General features: G+C 46.3%; 6 non-coding genes and 1 pseudogene across 6 annotated transcripts; all 7 read left to right on the top strand.

Moving 5' to 3' along the window:
- The first annotated feature begins 529 nt into the window (after nt 1-529).
- Nucleotides 530-720, top strand: LOC130328443 (U2 spliceosomal RNA). Its single transcript, XR_008872428.1, has one exon. It is a non-coding gene; the product is annotated as a U2 spliceosomal RNA (small nuclear RNA).
- Nucleotides 721-2,828: 2,108 nt separating this feature from the next.
- LOC130328442 (U2 spliceosomal RNA) lies at nt 2,829-3,019 on the top strand. Its single transcript, XR_008872427.1, has one exon. It is a non-coding gene; the product is annotated as a U2 spliceosomal RNA (small nuclear RNA).
- A 2,099-nt stretch (nt 3,020-5,118) lies between these two features.
- On the top strand, nt 5,119-5,309 carry LOC130328441 (U2 spliceosomal RNA). The gene has a single exon (XR_008872426.1). It is a non-coding gene; the product is annotated as a U2 spliceosomal RNA (small nuclear RNA).
- A 2,090-nt stretch (nt 5,310-7,399) lies between these two features.
- Nucleotides 7,400-7,617, top strand: LOC130328414 (U2 spliceosomal RNA; annotated as a pseudogene).
- Nucleotides 7,618-13,006: 5,389 nt separating this feature from the next.
- LOC130328376 (U2 spliceosomal RNA) lies at nt 13,007-13,192 on the top strand. The gene has a single exon (XR_008872383.1). It is a non-coding gene; the product is annotated as a U2 spliceosomal RNA (small nuclear RNA).
- Nucleotides 13,193-15,272: 2,080 nt separating this feature from the next.
- On the top strand, nt 15,273-15,463 carry LOC130328440 (U2 spliceosomal RNA). The gene has a single exon (XR_008872425.1). It is a non-coding gene; the product is annotated as a U2 spliceosomal RNA (small nuclear RNA).
- A 2,084-nt stretch (nt 15,464-17,547) lies between these two features.
- Nucleotides 17,548-17,738, top strand: LOC130328439 (U2 spliceosomal RNA). The gene has a single exon (XR_008872424.1). It is a non-coding gene; the product is annotated as a U2 spliceosomal RNA (small nuclear RNA).
- Nucleotides 17,739-18,232: the final 494 nt, after the last annotated feature.

The following is an 18,232-nucleotide window of genomic DNA, read 5'->3' as shown; positions in this document are numbered from 1 at the left end:
CTAGAACCTTCACAGCAGCGACAGCTTTATGAGGAGCATCAGCACTGCTCTGCCTGAGCAGAACCATCACCGCCATAGGTTGTCAAATAACCCGGATTTAACCCACACAGGTAAGTCCAATGGGGTGCAGGCATGTCCTCTATGCTTACAGCTTCCCGTGGGTGTTGGTTTGATACCGTTTGGGGACAGCCAAGGAGGCATCTGCAGGCAACAAAGGTAGGTGTGTGCTTGTGTGTGTGTTTCCTATGCAGATCCTAAGCCCAGTGTCACATGCAAGTAGGAGGAGTAAGAAGGGTTCCTGGCAAATCCGGGTTATGGATTGCATTTAAAAAGGCCCCGTGGGAGTGCAATGGGCCCCTGTCTTGCTGCTTAGCAATAATGGTATGGGTTTAGGTTCTGCTGTGTGTACTGGTGGTTGACTGCCCCCCAGCACAGAGTGTGCATGGAAAATTGTCTGGCAGCCTCCCTGACAGCAAGCAGTGATAGTGCCCATGAAGGGCACCTTGTTGGGCCCGCCCCTTTCACGGTTATCGCTTCTCGGCCTTTTGGCTAAGATCAAGTGTAGTATCTGTTCTTATCAGTTTAATATCTGATACGTCCCCTATCTGGGGACCATATATTAAATGGATTTTTGAGAACGGGGGCCGATTTCGAAGCTTGCTTCCGTCGCCCTATGCATTGACCCGATATGGCAGTATCTTCGGGTACAGTGCACCACCCCCTTACAGGGTTAAAAAGAAAGATTCCTACTTTCATTGCTACCTGCTTGCTGGCTAGCCAGCTAGCCAGCCCTGTGGGCCTTGCTGCTGCTGCAGCCAAAAAACAAAAGGTGGTGCTGCTGCTGCTTCTGCTGCTTCTGCTTCTGCTTGTGTCTGGCCGCTGTTGGAGCGTCCAGGCACAGGACTTCTGCTGCTGCTGACTAAATGGCCTCCTTAATTGGATCATTTGAGTAGCCAGCACACCTGTGCAGGTAGGGCATGACATGATAGGCAGCTGCCTTGATAGCGGGTGGGTGCTGAATGTTCCTAATTGACAAAATAAGATTAATGCTTATGAAGAAATATAAAATCTCATCCCTTCCCCAATATCGCGCCACACCCCTACCCCTTAATTCCCTGGTTGAACTTGATGGACATATGTCTTTTTTCGACCGTACTAACTATGTAACTATGTAACATAACATGGGGGGGGGGGGGGGGGGGGTCTCCTGGCTGTTAACACAGGTGTGTCATTGCTGTACATTGACCATGCATTGCTTCTGTGGTATTGCAAAGGCAAAGACAAATGCTTCCAGCCATCCATTGCACTAATGGATTGGTCATCAGCTGGCTGTCTATGTCCCGCATCAATATAGACCAAAGTACAGAGGGTTAGGCTATGCTATTGTGCACCTACCTGATGCATCAGAAGGTGCGAGGCCCTTGCTAAATTCTGTGCACAGACTTTGAGATCTATACTTTAGACTGTATCTAAACCTGCTCCAACATGGACTGACATTCTGGCCTACTTTCAGCCGATGCGACTTGTCTGTCGCTGAACAGTCGCTTTTTATGTATTCAGCACCTATGTATAATGTTGTAAAAATGCTCTAGAAGCTAAAGTCGCAGAAATGTCACACATATTTGGCCTGCAACTTTCTGTGCGACAAATTCAGACAGGAAAAATCAGTATAAATCCTTAGAAAATTATCCCCCAGTGTCTCCATCTGCTGGCGGTATTGAATAAGCATTGCTGCACTGATGGGGTATGCATTAGACGAAAAAAAAGAAGAAAAAGAAGAATAATACGCCCAGAAAAGAGGCGAAAAGGAGAAAAACGTAAAAAAACGTGAAAAAAAAGTAAGAGGAAGAGAAGGGAAAAAAAGGTGGAAATGGGTTTAAAAGTGATTTCGGCGGAGAAATATATATATATATATATATATATATATATATATATACGCGCACACACACACATATATATAAACACACACATATATATAAACGTATTCTCCGTTGAGATATTGCAGCCGCTGCTGTGTCCAGGCCCAGGAGCCTTAGCACTGTGCTGTGATGTCACTCAATACCACTGACATCACTAGGTGTAAACAACATCTCTCCTTTGCTGTGTATGTGACTATGGAGCTGTTTGGTGATGTCGTCTATTATGGCCTTCATAGAAGCAACAGGAGATTGTTGCATCCATCTAGAACCCTCAGAACTACAGTGCTATGATGTCACTCACTTCCACAGGCCTTGCAGAGTGTAAACAACAACAACCCAGCTTTGTTGTGTATGTAACCATAGGGATTTGTGATGTCACCTAGAACCTTCACAGCAGCGACAGCTTTATGAGGAGCATCAGCACTGCTCTGCCTGAGCAGAACCATCACCGCCATAGGTTGTCAAATAACCCGGATTTAACCCACACAGGTAAGTCCAATGGGGTGCAGGCATGTCCTCTATGCTTACAGCTTCCCGTGGGTGTTGGTTTGATACCGTTTGGGGACAGCCAAGGAGGCATCTGCAGGCAACAAAGGTAGGTGTGTGCTTGTGTGTGTGTTTCCTATGCAGATCCTAAGCCCAGTGTCACATGCAAGTAGGAGGAGTAAGAAGGGTTCCTGGCAAATCCGGGTTATGGATTGCATTTAAAAAGGCCCCCGTGGGAGTGCAATGGGCCCCTGTCTTGCTGCTTAGCAATAATGGTATGGGTTTAGGTTCTGCTGTGTGTACTGGTGGTTGACTGCCCCCCAGCCCAGAGTGTGCATGGAAAATTGTCTGGCAGCCTCCCTGACAGCAAGCAGTGATAGTGCCCATGAAGGGCACCTTGTTGGGCCCGCCCCTTTCACGGTTATCGCTTCTCGGCCTTTTGGCTAAGATCAAGTGTAGTATCTGTTCTTATCAGTTTAATATCTGATACGTCCCCTATCTGGGGACCATATATTAAATGGATTTTTGAGAACGGGGGCCGATTTCGAAGCTTGCTTCCGTCGCCCTATGCATTGACCCGATATGGCAGTATCTTCGGGTACAGTGCACCACCCCCTTACAGGGTTAAAAAGAAAGATTCCTACTTTCATTGCTACCTGCTTGCTGGCTAGCCAGCTAGCCAGCCCTGTGGGCCTTGCTGCTGCTGCAGCCAAAAAACAAAAGGTGGTGCTGCTGCTGCTTCTGCTGCTTCTGCTTCTGCTTGTGTCTGGCCGCTGTTGGAGCGTCCAGGCACAGGACTTCTGCTGCTGCTGACTAAATGGCCTCCTTAATTGGATCATTTGAGTAGCCAGCACACCTGTGCAGGTAGGGCATGACATGATAGGCAGCTGCCTTGATAGCGGGTGGGTGCTGAATGTTCCTAATTGACAAAATAAGATTAATGCTTATGAAGAAATATAAAATCTCATCCCTTCCCCAATATCGCGCCACACCCCTACCCCTTAATTCCCTGGTTGAACTTGATGGACATATGTCTTTTTTCGACCGTACTAACTATGTAACTATGTAACATAACATGGGGGGGGGGGGGGGGTCTCCTGGCTGTTCACACAGGTGTGTCATTGCTGTACATTGACCATGCATTGCTTCTGTGGTATTGCAAAGGCAAAGACAAATGCTTCCAGCCATCCATTGCACTAATGGATTGGTCATCAGCTGGCTGTCTATGTCCCGCATCAATATAGACCAAAGTACAGAGGGTTAGGCTATGCTATTGTGCACCTACCTGATGCATCAGAAGGTGCGAGGCCCTTGCTAAATTCTGTGCACAGACTTTGAGATCTATACTTTAGACTGTATCTAAACCTGCTCCAACATGGACTGACATTCTGGCCTACTTTCAGCCGATGCGACTTGTCTGTCGCTGAACAGTCGCTTTTTATGTATTCAGCACCTATGTATAATGTTGTAAAAATGCTCTAGAAGCTAAAGTCGCAGAAATGTCACACATATTTGGCCTGCAACTTTCTGTGCGACAAATTCAGACAGGAAAAATCAGTATAAATCCTTAGAAAATTATCCCCCAGTGTCTCCATCTGCTGGCGGTATTGAATAAGCATTGCTGCACTGATGGGGTATGCATTAGACGAAAAAAAAGAAGAAAAAGAAGAATAATACGCCCAGAAAAGAGGCGAAAAGGAGAAAAACGTAAAAAAACGTGAAAAAAAAGTAAGAGGAAGAGAAGGGAAAAAAAGGTGGAAATGGGTTTAAAAGTGATTTCGGCGGAGAAATATATATATATATATATATATATATATATATATATATATATATATATATACGCGCACACACACACATATATATAAACGTATTCTCCGTTGAGATATTGCAGCCGCTGCTGTGTCCAGGCCCAGGAGCCTTAGCACTGTGCTGTGATGTCACTCAATACCACTGACATCACTAGGTGTAAACAACATCTCTCCTTTGCTGTGTATGTGACTATGGAGCTGTTTGGTGATGTCGTCTATTATGGCCTTCATAGAAGCAACAGGAGATTGTTGCATCCATCTAGAACCCTCAGAACTACAGTGCTATGATGTCACTCACTTCCACAGGCCTTGCAGAGTGTAAACAACAACAACCCAGCTTTGTTGTGTATGTAACCATAGGGATTTGTGATGTCACCTAGAACCTTCACAGCAGCGACAGCTTTATGAGGAGCATCAGCACTGCTCTGCCTGAGCAGAACCATCACCGCCATAGGTTGTCAAATAACCCGGATTTAACCCACACAGGTAAGTCCAATGGGGTGCAGGCATGTCCTCTATGCTTACAGCTTCCCGTGGGTGTTGGTTTGATACCGTTTGGGGACAGCCAAGGAGGCATCTGCAGGCAACAAAGGTAGGTGTGTGCTTGTGTGTGTGTTTCCTATGCAGATCCTAAGCCCAGTGTCACATGCAAGTAGGAGGAGTAAGAAGGGTTCCTGGCAAATCCGGGTTATGGATTGCATTTAAAAAGGCCCCGTGGGAGTGCAATGGGCCCCTGTCTTGCTGCTTAGCAATAATGGTATGGGTTTAGGTTCTGCTGTGTGTACTGGTGGTTGACTGCCCCCCAGCCCAGAGTGTGCATGGAAAATTGTCTGGCAGCCTCCCTGACAGCAAGCAGTGATAGTGCCCATGAAGGGCACCTTGTTGGGCCCGCCCCTTTCACGGTTATCGCTTCTCGGCCTTTTGGCTAAGATCAAGTGTAGTATCTGTTCTTATCAGTTTAATATCTGATACGTCCCCTATCTGGGGACCATATATTAAATGGATTTTTGAGAACGGGGGCCGATTTCGAAGCTTGCTTCCGTCGCCCTATGCATTGACCCGATATGGCAGTATCTTCGGGTACAGTGCACCACCCCCTTACAGGGTTAAAAAGAAAGATTCCTACTTTCATTGCTACCTGCTTGCTGGCTAGCCAGCTAGCCAGCCCTGTGGGCCTTGCTGCTGCTGCAGCCAAAAAACAAAAGGTGGTGCTGCTGCTGCTTCTGCTGCTTCTGCTTCTGCTTGTGTCTGGCCGCTGTTGGAGCGTCCAGGCACAGGACTTCTGCTGCTGCTGACTAAATGGCCTCCTTAATTGGATCATTTGAGTAGCCAGCACACCTGTGCAGGTAGGGCATGACATGATAGGCAGCTGCCTTGATAGCGGGTGGGTGCTGAATGTTCCTAATTGACAAAATAAGATTAATGCTTATGAAGAAATATAAAATCTCATCCCTTCCCCAATATCGCGCCACACCCCTACCCCTTAATTCCCTGGTTGAACTTGATGGACATATGTCTTTTTTCGACCGTACTAACTATGTAACTATGTAACATAACATGGGGGGGGGGGGGGGGGTCTCCTGGCTGTTCACACAGGTGTGTCATTGCTGTACATTGACCATGCATTGCTTCTGTGGTATTGCAAAGGCAAAGACAAATGCTTCCAGCCATCCATTGCACTAATGGATTGGTCATCAGCTGGCTGTCTATGTCCCGCATCAATATAGACCAAAGTACAGAGGGTTAGGCTATGCTATTGTGCACCTACCTGATGCATCAGAAGGTGCGAGGCCCTTGCTAAATTCTGTGCACAGACTTTGAGATCTATACTTTAGACTGTATCTAAACCTGCTCCAACATGGACTGACATTCTGGCCTACTTTCAGCCGATGCGACTTGTCTGTCGCTGAACAGTCGCTTTTTATGTATTCAGCACCTATGTATAATGTTGTAAAAATGCTCTAGAAGCTAAAGTCGCAGAAATGTCACACATATTTGGCCTGCAACTTTCTGTGCGACAAATTCAGACAGGAAAAATCTGTATAAATCCTTAGAAAATTATCCCCCAGTGTCTCCATCTGCTGGCGGTATTGAATAAGCATTGCTGCACTGATGGGGTATGCATTAGACGAAAAAAAAGAAGAAAAAGAAGAATAATACGCCCAGAAAAGAGGCGAAAAGGAGAAAAACGTAAAAAAACGTGAAAAAAAAGTAAGAGGAAGAGAAGGGAAAAAAAGGTGGAAATGGGTTTAAAAGTGATTTCGGCGGAGAAATATATATATATATATATATATATATATATATATATATATACGCGCACACACACACATATATATAAACGTATTCTCCGTTGAGATATTGCAGCCGCTGCTGTGTCCAGGCCCAGGAGCCTTAGCACTGTGCTGTGATGTCACTCAATACCACTGACATCACTAGGTGTAAACAACATCTCTCCTTTGCTGTGTATGTGACTATGGAGCTGTTTGGTGATGTCGTCTATTATGGCCTTCATAGAAGCAACAGGAGATTGTTGCATCCATCTAGAACCCTCAGAACTACAGTGCTATGATGTCACTCACTTCCACAGGCCTTGCAGAGTGTAAACAACAACAACCCAGCTTTGTTGTGTATGTAACCATAGGGATTTGTGATGTCACCTAGAACCTTCACAGCAGCGACAGCTTTATGAGGAGCATCAGCACTGCTCTGCCTGAGCAGAACCATCACCGCCATAGGTTGTCAAATAACCCGGATTTAACCCACACAGGTAAGTCCAATGGGGTGCAGGCATGTCCTCTATGCTTACAGCTTCCCGTGGGTGTTGGTTTGATACCGTTTGGGGACAGCCAAGGAGGCATCTGCAGGCAACAAAGGTAGGTGTGTGCTTGTGTGTGTGTTTCCTATGCAGATCCTAAGCCCAGTGTCACATGCAAGTAGGAGGAGTAAGAAGGGTTCCTGGCAAATCCGGGTTATGGATTGCATTTAAAAAGGCCCCGTGGGAGTGCAATGGGCCCCTGTCTTGCTGCTTAGCAATAATGGTATGGGTTTAGGTTCTGCTGTGTGTACTGGTGGTTGACTGCCCCCCAGCCCAGAGTGTGCATGGAAAATTGTCTGGCAGCCTCCCTGACAGCAAGCAGTGATAGTGCCCATGAAGGGCACCTTGTTGGGCCCGCCCCTTTCACGGTTATCGCTTCTCGGCCTTTTGGCTAAGATCAAGTGTAGTATCTGCATTTGGTCTGGTCGGAAGGTGTCTGTGGTACCCCGCTTCTCGGCCTTGGGGGATTGTCTCTCCTTACGGAGGGACTTCACCCCCTTGCTGCTATTGGGGAGCGGGCTTAGTCCACAGACAACGGGTTGCGATCCCCCTGTCTCTGGGACCTTGTGTCTCAGAAGGCATTTTCGGTACGTTGAGCGTTACCTGTAGCTTCGGAAGCACCTAGGGTACCCCCGACCTCTGCCTTGGGTAAGGGTTCCGCTTTTATAGCGGGATTCCGAGCCCCTGCTGCTATTGGGGAAGGGGCTTAGTCCCTGGGTGTGGAAGATGCCGTTCTCCTGGGCTTTCCCCTCTGGGGAAATGTCGATGCGAAATACCATCCGCATAGAGGTGTCGGAGAGCCATCGTCAGTTGAAGAACCTCCGCTTCATTGCGGAGGTGATTCTTCTTGACTACTTCCGCCTCAATAGGGAGGACATCCTGTGTCTAAATGACCAGGAAAGCCGTGGCCTGTATACCGTCACCTTCACGGCCACGGCGTGTTGCGATAACATCTATGCAACCTTGTCTGGTGCGGACCAGAGGGACGATCGACTCGACGGTCTTTCGTTCCAGTTCCTCTATGGTGAGGAACATATACCGTTGGTGGTGGCTATGCACAGCCCTCATGTGACCACGGAGGATATAGCCACTTTTCTTCGACGATACTGCGAAGAGGTGCGATTCGCAAACAAAATCTTGAACTCCGTGCGGTTCTGGAACGGCAAGAGGAAGTTCTGGGTCAAGCTCCGTAAGGATCCCGGTGGTATTGGGGGTCTTTGCCATCCGCCCCCAAATTTTGCCATCGGGAGAGTTCGGGGCTTCCTGTTCTATCCTCAAATGCCTATGTATTGCCGAAATTGCTTGAGGTTTGGCCACACCCAGGAGACCTGCGGCGCGGAGCGTGTGATTCGCTGCAATAGGTGTGGCCAAGAAGGTCACATAGCCTCAAGATGTAGCCATACGATAAGGTGCAACCTCTGCGGAGAGGAAAATCACGATTTTAATTCCTGTCCCCATAAAGCAAAAACTACGATGGGTGGGTCAAGGCTGGGCCCACCCAAAGAGGGGACAGGACAAAAGACGTCCTTTTTTAAGATGCCCAAACCCCAGATGGCAGGTACTGATGGGTCCAGGCCCAAGACCTCTGGTGCTCCATCGGGGGGCCCACCGGTGGTAGTGCTAGGGGGAGGCCATGGGGATTCCACGAAGCCCGGGCGGGTGATCGAGTTTACTGCCCGGGAAATTGAAAGACGTCGATCGACTTCCTACCTGGCTCAAGAGCCCGCCAAAACTTCTGAAGGGGGCTCACCTGTGGCGGGTGGCAGCCGACGGGCCTCGGTGGGGGCAGAGGTGGACCCAAAATTGCAGCATAAGCCAGGTACTGGCTTGGCCCAGGGTCGCCCTGCTCCGGACGAAGAGGCCCCGGTGAAAGCCCGCCGGAAGGGGAGCCAGGTGGCCAGGTCTGAGCCCGGTCCTGTTACTCCGCCTATACAGGACAGGGCCAAGAAGACAAGTGGCGCCAAACCAGGGTTTGCTGCCCCGCCAGCAGTGGACCCGGTGGGTAAAACTGTCCATCGTCGATCGATGGGGAAGTTGGAGCAACAGTCCTCAGCAACGCTTGCTGGGGAACAAGCGATGAAAACTTCCCAAGGTAGCGGCAAAGGTTCCGGAAAAGAGGCCTCACAGGCCCCTGTGCAGCAGTTCCAGTCGTCAAAAGATGAAAGAAGACGCAGATCCATCAGCCGGGGGCCAGAGATTACATCGAGTGAGAGCAACACAGAGGATATGGACAGCAGTGTGACATTTAAAAGACAAAGAGAAGAAGAAGAGGAAGACATTCAAAGGAAAGCGGCGTGCCGTAGTTCGGACGAGAGCGAGCTCAGGGTCGGGGCATCATCGATCTCAAGCTCCGACCCTCAGAACATCAAGGAGCTGATGACCCCGCAGGCGGGGGATGACGGTACGCAGCTTATTATTGACTTTGATTCTCCAAGCACGGACTCTCCATAAACTATGCCTATCCCTGTAAAAATTGCCTCACTCAATGTGAGGTCCTTAAAGAGCCCTGATCGCAGGGCTGCTTTATTTTCTTATCTAGAGACATGTGACTTTGACCTTTGCCTGCTACAAGAATGTGGAATCCCTAGTAAAATGGACTATAAAGACTTAAAAGAAGACTGGAAGCTGGGCCCATCCATATGGTCCGGTGCAAATGACTGTCGTTCTGTGGGTGTTGGGCTGCTCTGCCGAGGCCAGTCCTTTTCTATTCATACAGTAACTGAGATTGTGCCTGGCAGAGCTCTTTTAATTCATCTATATTTTAATGGACTTTTAATTCGTGTTTTAAATGTGTATGCCCCTCCTGATAAACAGGAGCGGGCAGAACTATTTGAAATTTTACCACTGTTTTGTGTTGGGTCTTCCCCCCTGCTGGTGGGAGGTGATTTTAACTGCATACGTGATGGGGAACACCGGCAGGGTGGGGATATTAATCGTAAAGACCGCACTTCTTACCTGCTTAAAAATTTTATTGATGATTTTAATTTGAAAGATTGCTGGAAGGATCTCTTGCCGGAGGACCCGGGCGCCACATGGTCCAATGGAAGAGTGAGCTCCAGAATCGATTTTATTTTTTCCTCTAGAGCTTTTAAACCCCTGAAATGCACGCTCGAGCAGAATATCTTCTCTGATCATAAGCTCCTCTTGGTGGGCCTGGAGCTAGAGGGGGAGCAAAAAGCAAAAAGGGGCCTCTGGAGATTAAACACCACACTCCTAGAGGACCCTGAGATAAAAGAGGAGTTTGTGCGGACCTACCAATGCTGGCAATCACAAAGAAAACCCCATGAGCCTATGCTGCACTGGTGGGAGGGCACCAAATCTAAAATCAGATTTTTTTTTATCAAAGCAGGTAAGAAGAAGGCAAAAATGGAAAAACAGTGGTTTTATGTTCTTAACATGCGTTTAAATGTACTTTTTAAATTGAAAGAAGCTGGTATGGATGTAGAAAATGATATTTTAAACCTTAAAACTGAAATAAAACATGCCATAGAAAAGAAAGGGAAACAAATCATTTTTAACTCACATGTGCAGCACCTGGAGGAGGGCGAGAAATGTTCCCGTTTCTTTTTTAAAAAAGTGATGAATAGGAGGGATATCATCCAAAACCTTGAGGGTGAATCCACTCCAAAAGGCATGTTAGATGCAGTTTTTAACTTCTACCAGCTTCTTTTTAATAAGAAAGATCTTAATCCATCCTTTTTAGAACATGTTCTTAATTCCCTTGATTTTAAGCTAGATGTTTTAGACCAGGAGGTTTTATCCCGTGATCTTAACTTAGATGAACTTTTATTTGTTTTTAAAAGTTTTTCTAGTGGGAAGGCCCCTGGGGAAGATGGTTTACCCATCGAATTTTATTTAGCTTTTTGGGATATTTTAAAGGATGATATGGTTTTATTGTATAAAGAAACTTTTATTGTTAATGAACTTCCTCCTTCCTGGAGGAGGGGGATTGTATCATTACTTTTTAAAAAGGGTGAAAAGGATATGCTAAAAAATTGGCGCCCCATCACACTTTTAAATGTCGATTATAAAGTTTTAGCCAAGTTATTAGCTGTCCGTTTTAAACCTTTTATTCATAAATTAATTCACCCAAATCAGGTTTGTGGGGTACCTGGAAGGTCTATAGCTGAATCCCTAAATATTTTAAGAGATGTTTTATGGTATTTTAAGGATAGAAATCAAACTGTAGCAATTTTATCCTTAGACTTTGAAAAAGCCTTTGATAGGGTCTCCCATGAATACCTGTTTTTAGTTCTTAAAAAGATGGCAGTGCCTGAAACGATTTTAAGCCGAATCATGCTTTTATACCGATCCTGTTTTAGTCAAGTCTCTGTTAATGGCTTTTTAACCAGCGGTGTTCCTCTTTTATCAGGTGTCAAACAGGGCTGCCCCCTGTCCCCACTCCTTTTTATTTGCGCAATCGAACCACTGATGGCCCTCCTCAGAAAAGACCGGGTAGTAAGAGGCGTACCGATACCTGGTGGAGGAGGGACCCATCTAAAGGTGTTGGGGTACATGGATGATGTCACCATACTGTGCCCGGACTCTCCATCCATGAGGGGGGCATTGAGGAACACCAGCTATTTCTGCGAGGTCTCTGGTTTTAAGCTAAACACAGATAAATGTGACTGTTTTTATATTGGCTCCTGGGATTCATCCATCACCCCAGGAGTTACAATGCAACAGGATCAAATTAAAGTTTTAGGTATTGTTTTTAACCAGGTCAATGATGGGAGCCCTAACTGGGATTCAGCTATAGCTAAGATGGAGAAGAAGATTCTAATGTGGAATCTTAGAAACCTTACCATGGAGGGGAAGATTTTAATAATAAAGATGGTTTTACTCCCTATTATGCTATACATTGCCATGGTATTTCCTCCATCTATTTTATACATTAAAAAAGTAACTAGAATTGTTTTTACTTTTTTATGGGGTTCAAAAATGGAGAAATTAAAGCGTGATTTTATGTACAAAAGTAAAGATAATGGCGGGAAAGATGTTCCTAACCTTTTTACTTTCTTTTACATAAAGTATTTCTGTTTCTGTTTTAAAATTATTAAATCCGATGGCATTTTTAGCTGCTTTTTAAGGTACGCTGCGGGCATGGTTTTTAAAAGATGGTTGCGCATCCCTCTGAACGCTCCGGTGCTTCTGTGTCCCCCAAAACATTATGTGGTGTTGGAAAAGACAGTCAGGCTCCTAGGTCTCCAAGATTTGGAGCCTGACATACTGGGGGACCAGAGAAAGGTATCAAAGGTCCTCAGGCGGAGTGAGGTTACCCTGGCAGTGTCCAATTTCACACAGGCAAGATCCAAAAAGGTATGGCGGAACGTGTACGGGAAGTTTCTGGCGAATGTACACAGGGATCTTGCCTGGGCAATCGTCCACCAGTGCCTCCCTACTCGTGAGTTCCAGCACAGGCGAGGACTGGTGGCGAGAGCCAAGTGCCCGAGAGATGGCTGCGGAGTGGACGAAACGGTGCTGCACATATTTTGGAACTGCCCTTTTGCACGGGAGCTTTGGAGGAAGGTAGGCCCACTTTTGAAGTGGGCCTGCGGCCTAAAAGATTTTAATCACGAATGTGTCTTTTACGGTCTTTTTAACTGCCCCAATTTTAAACAGCAGATGATCTGCTGGATGATTATTAATTGTTTTAAAAATGCCATCTGGAAAGTTAGGAACATCTTACTTTTTAAACATGATTTTATTGATGTTAAAAACTGTATAAAGCTGGCCCTGAGTGAGATGTACATCTATTACCTAAGAGACAAGAAACAGTTGGGGGCCAGCGAGGCGGCATCCATGTGGTGTCTGCCTCTATGGAACGAAATAACAATATAATCAGTTTTTATGACATTTGTATAATGTTTTATCCTGCCATTTTTATTTTTTCTCCTTTTATTACTGGTTTTATTATTTGTATTTTAAAACTTTTGTGAACCTTTTATTATTTTGCATTTTAAATTTTGTATGGTTTCTTATTTATTCAATAAAATTTTGTTGAAACCTTATCTGTTCTTATCAGTTTAATATCTGATACGTCCCCTATCTGGGGACCATATATTAAATGGATTTTTGAGAACGGGGGCCGATTTCGAAGCTTGCTTCCGTCGCCCTATGCATTGACCCGATATGGCAGTATCTTCGGGTACAGTGCACCACCCCCTTACAGGGTTAAAAAGAAAGATTCCTACTTTCATTGCTACCTGCTTGCTGGCTAGCCAGCCCTGTGGGCCTTGCTGCTGCTGCAGCCAAAAAACAAAAGGTGGTGCTGCTGCTGCTTCTGCTGCTTCTGCTTCTGCTTGTGTCTGGCCGCTGTTGGAGCGTCCAGGCACAGAACTTCTGCTGCTGCTGACTAAATGGCCTCCTTAATTGGATCATTTGAGTAGCCAGCACACCTGTGCAGGTAGGGCATGACATGATAGGCAGCTGCCTTGATAGCGGGTGGGTGCTGAATGTTCCTAATTGACAAAATAAGATTAATGCTTATGAAGAAATATAAAATCTCATCCCTTCCCCAATATCGCGCCACACCCCTACCCCTTAATTCCCTGGTTGAACTTGATGGACATATGTCTTTTTTCGACCGTACTAACTATGTAACTATGTAACATAACATGGGGGGGGGGGGGGGTCTCCTGGCTGTTCACACAGGTGTGTCATTGCTGTACATTGACCATGCATTGCTTCTGTGGTATTGCAAAGGCAAAGACAAATGCTTCCAGCCATCCATTGCACTAATGGATTGGTCATCAGCTGGCTGTCTATGTCCCGCATCAATATAGACCAAAGTACAGAGGGTTAGGCTATGCTATTGTGCACCTACCTGATGCATCAGAAGGTGCGAGGCCCTTGCTAAATTCTGTGCACAGACTTTGAGATCTATACTTTAGACTGTATCTAAACCTGCTCCAACATGGACTGACATTCTGGCCTACTTTCAGCCGATGCGACTTGTCTGTCGCTGAACAGTCGCTTTTTATGTATTCAGCACCTATGTATAATGTTGTAAAAATGCTCTAGAAGCTAAAGTCGCAGAAATGTCACACATATTTGGCCTGCAACTTTCTGTGCGACAAATTCAGACAGGAAAAATCAGTATAAATCCTTAGAAAATTATCCCCCAGTGTCTCCATCTGCTGGCGGTATTGAATAAGCATTGCTGCACTGATGGGGTATGCATTAGACGAAAAAAAAGAAGAAAAAGAAGAATAATACGCCCAGAAAAGAGGCGAAAAGGAGAAAAACGTAAAAAAACGTGAAAAAAAAGTAAGAGGAAGAGAAGGGAAAAAAAGGTGGAAATGGGTTTAAAAGTGATTTCGGCGGAGAAATATATATATATATATATATATATATATATATATATATATACGCGCACACACACACATATATATAAACGTATTCTCCGTTGAGATATTGCAGCCGCTGCTGTGTCCAGGCCCAGGAGCCTTAGCACTGTGCTGTGATGTCACTCAATACCACTGACATCACTAGGTGTAAACAACATCTCTCCTTTGCTGTGTATGTGACTATGGAGCTGTTTGGTGATGTCGTCTATTATGGCCTTCATAGAAGCAACAGGAGATTGTTGCATCCATCTAGAACCCTCAGAACTACAGTGCTATGATGTCACTCACTTCCACAGGCCTTGCAGAGTGTAAACAACAACAACCCAGCTTTGTTGTGTATGTAACCATAGGGATTTGTGATGTCACCTAGAACCTTCACAGCAGCGACAGCTTTATGAGGAGCATCAGCACTGCTCTGCCTGAGCAGAACCATCACCGCCATAGGTTGTCAAATAACCCGGATTTAACCCACACAGGTAAGTCCAATGGGGTGCAGGCATGTCCTCTATGCTTACAGCTTCCCGTGGGTGTTGGTTTGATACCGTTTGGGGACAGCCAAGGAGGCATCTGCAGGCAACAAAGGTAGGTGTGTGCTTGTGTGTGTGTTTCCTATGCAGATCCTAAGCCCAGTGTCACATGCAAGTAGGAGGAGTAAGAAGGGTTCCTGGCAAATCCGGGTTATGGATTGCATTTAAAAAGGCCCCGTGGGAGTGCAATGGGCCCCTGTCTTGCTGCTTAGCAATAATGGTATGGGTTTAGGTTCTGCTGTGTGTACTGGTGGTTGACTGCCCCCCAGCCCAGAGTGTGCATGGAAAATTGTCTGGCAGCCTCCCTGACAGCAAGCAGTGATAGTGCCCATGAAGGGCACCTTGTTGGGCCCGCCCCTTTCACGGTTATCGCTTCTCGGCCTTTTGGCTAAGATCAAGTGTAGTATCTGTTCTTATCAGTTTAATATCTGATACGTCCCCTATCTGGGGACCATATATTAAATGGATTTTTGAGAACGGGGGCCGATTTCGAAGCTTGCTTCCGTCGCCCTATGCATTGACCCGATATGGCAGTATCTTCGGGTACAGTGCACCACCCCCTTACAGGGTTAAAAAGAAAGATTCCTACTTTCATTGCTACCTGCTTGCTGGCTAGCCAGCTAGCCAGCCCTGTGGGCCTTGCTGCTGCTGCAGCCAAAAAACAAAAGGTGGTGCTGCTGCTGCTTCTGCTGCTTCTGCTTCTGCTTGTGTCTGGCCGCTGTTGGAGCGTCCAGGCACAGGACTTCTGCTGCTGCTGACTAAATGGCCTCCTTAATTGGATCATTTGAGTAGCCAGCACACCTGTGCAGGTAGGGCATGACATGATAGGCAGCTGCCTTGATAGCGGGTGGGTGCTGAATGTTCCTAATTGACAAAATAAGATTAATGCTTATGAAGAAATATAAAATCTCATCCCTTCCCCAATATCGCGCCACACCCCTACCCCTTAATTCCCTGGTTGAACTTGATGGACATATGTCTTTTTTCGACCGTACTAACTATGTAACTATGTAACATAACATGGGGGGGGGGGGGGGTCTCCTGGCTGTTCACACAGGTGTGTCATTGCTGTACATTGACCATGCATTGCTTCTGTGGTATTGCAAAGGCAAAGACAAATGCTTCCAGCCATCCATTGCACTAATGGATTGGTCATCAGCTGGCTGTCTATGTCCCGCATCAATATAGACCAAAGTACAGAGGGTTAGGCTATGCTATTGTGCACCTACCTGATGCATCAGAAGGTGCGAGGCCCTTGCTAAATTCTGTGCACAGACTTTGAGATCTATACTTTAGACTGTATCTAAACCTGCTCCAACATGGACTGACATTCTGGCCTACTTTCAGCCGATGCGACTTGTCTGTCGCTGAACAGTCGCTTTTTATGTATTCAGCACCTATGTATAATGTTGTAAAAATGCTCTAGAAGCTAAAGTCGCAGAAATGTCACACATATTTGGCCTGCAACTTTCTGTGCGACAAATTCAGACAGGAAAAATCAGTATAAATCCTTAGAAAATTATCCCCCAGTGTCTCCATCTGCTGGCGGTATTGAATAAGCATTGCTGCACTGATGGGGTATGCATTAGACGAAAAAAAAGAAGAAAAAGAAGAATAATACGCCCAGAAAAGAGGCGAAAAGGAGAAAAACGTAAAAAAACGTGAAAAAAAAGTAAGAGGAAGAGAAGGGAAAAAAAGGTGGAAATGGGTTTAAAAGTGATTTCGGCGGAGAAATATATATATATATATATATATATATATATATATATACGCGCACACACACACATATATATAAACGTATTCTCCGTTGAGATATTGCAGCCGCTGCTGTGTCCAGGCCCAGGAGCCTTAGCACTGTGCTGTGATGTCACTCAATACCACTGACATCACTAGGTGTAAACAACATCTCTCCTTTGCTGTGTATGTGACTATGGAGCTGTTTGGTGATGTCGTCTATTATGGCCTTCATAGAAGCAACAGGAGATTGTTGCATCCATCTAGAACCCTCAGAACTACAGTGCTATGATGTCACTCACTTCCACAGGCCTTGCAGAGTGTAAACAACAACAACCCAGCTTTGTTGTGTATGTAACCATAGGGATTTGTGATGTCACCTAGAACCTTCACAGCAGCGACAGCTTTATGAGGAGCATCAGCACTGCTCTGCCTGAGCAGAACCATCACCGCCATAGGTTGTCAAATAACCCGGATTTAACCCACACAGGTAAGTCCAATGGGGTGCAGGCATGTCCTCTATGCTTACAGCTTCCCGTGGGTGTTGGTTTGATACCGTTTGGGGACAGCCAAGGAGGCATCTGCAGGCAACAAAGGTAGGTGTGTGCTTGTGTGTGTGTTTCCTATGCAGATCCTAAGCCCAGTGTCACATGCAAGTAGGAGGAGTAAGAAGGGTTCCTGGCAAATCCGGGTTATGGATTGCATTTAAAAAGGCCCCGTGGGAGTGCAATGGGCCCCTGTCTTGCTGCTTAGCAATAATGGTATGGGTTTAGGGTCTGCTGTGTGTACTGGTGGTTGACTGCCCCCCAGCCCAGAGTGTGCATGGAAAATTGTCTGGCAGCCTCCCTGACAGCAAGCAGTGATAGTGCCCATGAAGGGCACCTTGTTGGGCCCGCCCCTTTCACGGTTATCGCTTCTCGGCCTTTTGGCTAAGATCAAGTGTAGTATCTGTTCTTATCAGTTTAATATCTGATACGTCCCCTATCTGGGGACCATATATTAAATGGATTTTTGAGAACGGGGGCCGATTTCGAAGCTTGCTTCCGTCGCCCTATGCATTGACCCGATATGGCAGTATCTTCGGGTACAGTGCACCACCCCCTTACAGGGTTAAAAAGAAAGATTCCTACTTTCATTGCTACCTGCTTGCTGGCTAGCCAGCTAGCCAGCCCTGTGGGCCTTGCTGCTGCTGCAGCCAAAAAACAAAAGGTGGTGCTGCTGCTGCTTCTGCTGCTTCTGCTTCTGCTTGTGTCTGGCCGCTGTTGGAGCGTCCAGGCACAGGACTTCTGCTGCTGCTGACTAAATGGCCTCCTTAATTGGATCATTTGAGTAGCCAGCACACCTGTGCAGGTAGGGCATGACATGATAGGCAGCTGCCTTGATAGCGGGTGGGTGCTGAATGTTCCTAATTGACAAAATAAGATTAATGCTTATGAAGAAATATAAAATCTCATCCCTTCCCCAATATCGCGCCACACCCCTACCCCTTAATTCCCTGGTTGAACTTGATGGACATATGTCTTTTTTCGACCGTACTAACTATGTAACTATGTAACATAACATGGGGGGGGGGGGGGGGGGGTCTCCTGGCTGT

The sequence above is a fragment of the Hyla sarda genome, unplaced genomic scaffold (genome assembly GCF_029499605.1).
Source record: "Hyla sarda isolate aHylSar1 unplaced genomic scaffold, aHylSar1.hap1 scaffold_307, whole genome shotgun sequence".
Lineage (NCBI taxonomy): Eukaryota > Metazoa > Chordata > Amphibia > Anura > Hylidae > Hyla > Hyla sarda.
Note: the sequence above shows the minus strand (reverse complement) of the source record. Positions and strands in the feature narration are given on the sequence as shown.